Source organism: Tachypleus tridentatus, chromosome 1 (genome assembly GCF_004210375.1).
Source record: "Tachypleus tridentatus isolate NWPU-2018 chromosome 1, ASM421037v1, whole genome shotgun sequence".
Classification (NCBI taxonomy): domain Eukaryota; kingdom Metazoa; phylum Arthropoda; class Merostomata; order Xiphosura; family Limulidae; genus Tachypleus; species Tachypleus tridentatus.
Window position 1 is genome coordinate 168,409,904 of NC_134825.1, and position 6,000 is coordinate 168,415,903.

Below are 6,000 nucleotides of genomic sequence, written 5' to 3' on the forward strand. Positions count from 1 at the left end.
CGTCCCAAACCAAAAAACACAAAAAATCCGCTAACATTCGAAGCCTATATTGATAACAGAACATTTGGACTTGACTTCCGTCAGAGTTTTCCCTGTTTTTTAAAGGTGTTTTTGATAAAGAAATGAGGCCCTATAATACGTAATTTATTAATTTTCTCCTCGAGAGTTATCAATCGTGAAACTGTTGGTTCTTTACGTAGGTCAGAGATAAGATTTGTGAGGAAATAAGTCATGAAGAAATTGCTTAGTATTATGATACAGACGGCGATAAATAGTTAGAATTATGTTCTCTTTGTCACGTAACATATATTTAAGAGCGTAAAAGTGCCACTAACCTGTAAAAGTAGTAGTTCTTCGAATGTCATCTTCATACCTGCTCGTTTATTAGAAATAAGTTTCTCTTTTGAATTACGTATGATTCCTGATGCACCTTTTTCGTCATTGTTATCATGAGTGGAGTTTTAACTCTTAATATTTATTTTTACATTGCTAATACACCCAACTTCATTCAACTCGGACAGCTGTAACGCTTCGAAATAACATCCCTAAAATCAGGGGTTTCATACTTCTTGATGGAAACGCCTACATGTGGTTTTGCTACAAGAAAAACACACTCTTAAACTGACAAATAAAGAATTTTAATTTTAATGGTAAAAATAAGACACACATAATTAAAGATCCATTAATGGAAAGAAACACTATGTTGCTTTAACAAATGTTCATATATCCTACAACAGTAAATACATACACAAAATCGTGAAAATACTTCTCGAGATCCTTTTACAAACGCCTAACTTTGTGCGACGTACTTACAATACCGAATAATGATTTAGTTCATTCGTCAAATATACGTAATGAACATATCTGAGTCTTGTAATATTACGATGTACAGTGCAAGAAGTGTTTGACGTTTTGTAGCCGTAACGATCACTTTTTTTTGCACAACTCTTTTTTTTTTCAATCGCTGTTTCTTTATGGAAATTCAGCGATTGGGATTTTGAAGAATTTCGTAAAATATGGAAATATATTATTGGTTAAAGTGTGGTAGTTTGAATGAAATTTTCTCCTTTGTTAATATTAATTAATTTGACTAAACACGTGTTTCTGTTTCCGCTTTAAAGAGGCAGCGTCGTGGCTTTCACAGTTAAGTTTGAAAGTGTACTATAAAGAAATGGCATCATAAGTATATTTTTATCGGCCAGATCTAATACACCTTAAATATTACAGAGGTTAATGAGATCTGAATCAGGGCGAATGACAAGGTGAATGTATATTTTAGGGTATACAACAATTTCCAAATTAACAAAATGGAATTAGTTGTTACTATCTCATCTTGATGTAGTTGGATTAATATATTAGTTTTTGTTTATGTTATGTTATAATAATTTTGATAAATAATTTAACCACAATAAATTATTTTGCATTTTAATATAAATGAATGATATTCTGACATTGTATTTGCAGGGTTGCGTTAAAGTACGTGACACAGAGACAGTATTGAACTAGTATTTTAAAGGGCCGCTATAGCATACGTGGCACACAGATTGCCTTGAACAAATGTATTACAGGGATGCTGTGACACGTAAGCGGTCTTGAACAACTGTTTCACAGGGCTGCTTTTACACACGTGACACACAGACATTTATGTGTTATTATTTTACATTTTTCAGTTCATTATCATCGTCGCTGTAATGCGACTTTAATTTCTTCAATCATGTTAGGAACGGGTGTGTGTGTTGTCTTAGAGCAATGCTAGATCGAGGTATCTGCTGAATCCACGAGAGGTATTGATGTTACGAACGATATTTAGAGCGATGAGTTTTTATTCACGTAAGAGCCCATTTTTGAAGCTGGTGAATTCAGCAGTTTAGGGAAAGGAGATTTTAGGAAATTCTATGGTTCCCCTCGCGGTGTAATGAAAACTTTACACTTCTGCAAATATATAAATTTATGCATGACAAACACAACTAATCTTGGTATATGGATATAAAATAGTGTTAGAATAATACACCTTTTTTCACTGCTCAGAAGTATCACTGAAAGTGAGAGAAAAGGGCTCGTCCGGGATTTGAACCCGGGACCTCTCGCACCCAAAGCGAGAATCATACCCCTAGACCAACGAGCCGATTTTCGACAACCCTTTGTAAAGTATATGAAAATATATATTTAGTTTGATGCTACATATATTTCGTCTAAATAAAATAAAGTTGTTCTCTAAGTGTATTAACAAGCTGTCACCATAAAAACTCTAAAAGTATTACGAAATGGATTATTACCCACAGCCTACACTTGGACTATTCTGTTATCAACGAAGAGTTGGTTTGAGAGTCATATCATAACGCCTCCATGGCTGAAAGGGCGACCATGTTTGGTGCAACCGAAGTTCGAACCTGCGACATTAGGATTTAGAGTCCAATGACCATGCCGAGGCATCTCTTATCAAAATTCTCACGAAATTCATTTACACTTTAAAATTATAAACATATTTCTCGAGTGACAGATCAAAACAACGATAATGACGTCACCATTAATTCAATTACTGCAGCAAGAAGGAAACAGTCTTAGAATACGATTTGCATATTAGAAATTACACATATTTTACATTATTAGAGGAATAAAACCTCAGGCTGAAAATCGCATCCCTAGAATGTGACATGCAGTTTTAGAAACGTTCAAAAAGTGCCTCGTACCATGGTGGAATATATCGTTTCGACATTTAGATGCTGATATGAAAGACTGCAATAAAGCTTTCTAGTTTCAAATTGAATGATTCCAGAACGTCCCAAACCAAAAACACAAAAAAATCCGCTAACATTCGAAGCCTATATTGATAACAGAACATTTGGACTTGACTTCCGTCAGAGTTTTCCCTTTTTTTTAAAGGTGTTTTGATAAAGAAATGAGGCCCTATAATACGTAATTTATTAATTTTCTCCTCGAGAGTTATCAATCGTGAAACTGTTGGTTGTTTACGTAGGTCAGAGATAAGATTTGTGAGGAAATAAGTCATGAAGAAATTGCTTCGTATTATGATACAGACGGCGATAAATAGTTAGAATTATGTTCTCTTTGTCACGTAACATATATTTAAGAGCGTAAAAGTGCCACTAACCTGTAAAAGTAGTAGTTCTTCGAATGTCATCTTCATACCTGCTCGTTTATTAGAAATAAGTTTCTCTTTTGAATTACGTATGATTCCTGATGCACCTTTTTCGTCATTGTTATCATGAGTGGAGTTTTAACTCTTAATATTTATTTTTACATTGCTAATACACCCAACTTCATTCAACTCGGACAGCTGTAACGCTTCGAAATAACATCCCTAAAATCAGGGGTTTCATACTTCTTGATGGAAACGCCTACATGTGGTTTTGCTACAAGAAAAACACACTCTTAAACTGACAAATAAAGAATTTTAATTTTAATGGTAAAAATAAGACACACATAATTAAAGATCCATTAATGGAAAGAAACACTATGTTGCTTTAACAAATGTTCATATATCCTACAACAGTAAATACATACACAAAATCGTGAAAATACTTCTCGAGATCCTTTTACAAACGCCTAACTTTGTGCGACGTACTTACAATACCGAATAATGATTTAGTTCATTCGTCAAATATACGTAATGAACATATCTGAGTCTTGTAATATTACGATGTACAGTGCAAGAAGTGTTTGACGTTTTGTAGCCGTAACGATCACTTTTTTTTTGCACAACTCTTTTTTTTCAATCGCTGTTTCTTTATGGAAATTCAGCGATTGGGATTTTTGAAGAATTTCGTAAAATATGGAAATATATTATTGGTTAAAGTGTGGTAGTTTGAATGAAATTTTCTCCTTTGTTAATATTAATTAATTTGCCTAAACACGTGTTTCTGTTTCCGCTTTAAAGAGGCAGCGTCGTGGCTTTCACAGTTAAGTTTGAAAGTGTACTATAAAGAAATGGCATCATAAGTATATTTTTATCGGCCAGATCTAATACATTTTAAATATTACAGAGGTTAATGAGATCTGAATCAGGGCGAATGACAAGGTGAATGTATATTTTAGGGTATACAACAATTTCCAAATTAACAAAATGGAATTAGTTGTTACTATCTCATCTTGATGTAGTTGGATTAATATATTAGTTTTTGTTTATGTTATGTTATAATAATTTTGATAAATAATTTAACCACAATAAATTATTTTGCATTTTAATATAAATGAATGATATTCTGACATTGTATTTGCAGGGTTGCGTTAAAGTACGTGACACAGAGACAGTATTGAACTAGTATTTTAAAGGGCCGCTATAGCATACGTGGCACACAGATTGCCTTGAACAAATGTATTACAGGGATGCTGTGACACGTAAGCGGTCTTGAACAACTGTTTCACAGGGCTGCTTTTACACACGTGACACACAGACATTTATGTGTTATTATTTTACATTTTTTCAGTTCATTATCATCGTCGCTGTAATGCGACTTTAATTTCTTCAATCATGTGTGTGTTGTCTTAGAGCAATGCTAGATCGAGGTATCTGCTGAATCCACGAGAGGTATTGATGTTACGAACGATATTTAGAGCGATGAGTTTTTATTCACGTAAGAGCCCATTTTTGAAGCTGGTGAATTCAGCAGTTTAGGGAAAGGAGATTTTAGGAAATTCTATGGTTCCCCTCGCGGTGTAATGAAAACTTTACACTTCTGCAAATATATAAATTTATGCATGACAAACACAACTAATCTTGGTATATGGATATAAAATAGTGTTAGAATAATACACCTTTTTCACTGCTCAGAAGTATCACTGAAAGTGAGAGAAAAGGGCTCGTCCGGGATTTGAACCCGGGACCTCTCGCACCCAAAACGAGAATCATACCCCTAGACCAACGAGCCGATTTTCGACAAACCTTTGTAAAGTATATGAAAATATATATTTAGTTTGATGCTACATATATTTCGTCTAAATAAAATAAAGTTGTTCTCTAAGTGTATTAACAAGCTGTCACCATAAAACTCTAAAAGTATTACGAAATGGATTATTACCCACAGCCTACACTTGGACTATTCTGTTATCAACGAAGAGTTGGTTTGAGAGTCATATCATAACGCCTCCATGGCTGAAAGGGCGACCATGTTTGGTGCAACCGAAGTTCGAACCTGCGACATTAGGATTTAGAGTCCAATGACCATGCCGAGGCATCTCTTATCAAAATTCTCACGAAATTCATTTACACTTTAAAATTATAAACATATTTCTCGAGTGACAGATCAAAAAACGATAATGACGTCACCATTAATTCAATTACTGCAGCAAGAAGGAAACAGTCTTAGAATACGATTTGCATATTAGAAATTACACATATTTTACATTATTAAAGGAATAAAACCTCAGGCTGAAAATCGCATCCCTAGAATGTGACATGCAGTTTTAGAAACGTTCAAAAAAGTGCCTCGTACCATGGTGGAATATATCGTTTCGACATTTAGATGCTGATATGAAAGACTGCAATAAAGCTTTCTAGTTTCAAATTGAATGATTCCAGAACGTCCCAAACCAAAAACACAAAAAAATCCGCTAACATTCGAAGCCTATATTGATAACAGAACATTTGGACTTCACTTCCGTCAGAGTTTTCCCTGTTTTTTAAAGGTGTTTTTGATAAAGAAATGAGGCCCTATAATACGTAATTTATTAATTTTCTCCTCGAGAGTTATCAATCGTGTAACTGTTGGTTGTTTACGTAGGTCAGAGATAAGATTTGTGAGGAAATAAGTCATGAAGAAATTGCTTAGTATTATGATACAGACGGCGATAAATAGTTAGAATTATGTTCTCTTTGTCACGTAACATATATTTAAGAGCGTAAAAGTGCCACTAACCTGTAAAAGTAGTAGTTCTTCGAATGTCATCTTCATACCTGCTCGTTTATTAGAAATAAGTTTCTCTTTTGAATTACGTATGATTCCTGATGCACCTTTTTCGTCATTGTTATCATGAGTGGAG

The 6,000-nt window shown here is 34.0% G+C and overlaps 2 non-coding genes across 2 annotated transcripts; both read right to left on the bottom strand.

The window, feature by feature from the left end:
- Positions 1–2,053: 2,053 nt before the first annotated feature.
- Positions 2,054–2,125, bottom strand: TRNAP-UGG (transfer RNA proline (anticodon UGG)). Its single transcript has one exon. It is a non-coding gene; the product is annotated as a tRNA-Pro (tRNA).
- Positions 2,126–4,817: 2,692 nt separating this feature from the next.
- TRNAP-UGG (transfer RNA proline (anticodon UGG)) lies at positions 4,818–4,889 on the bottom strand. The gene has a single exon. It is a non-coding gene; the product is annotated as a tRNA-Pro (tRNA).
- Positions 4,890–6,000: the final 1,111 nt, after the last annotated feature.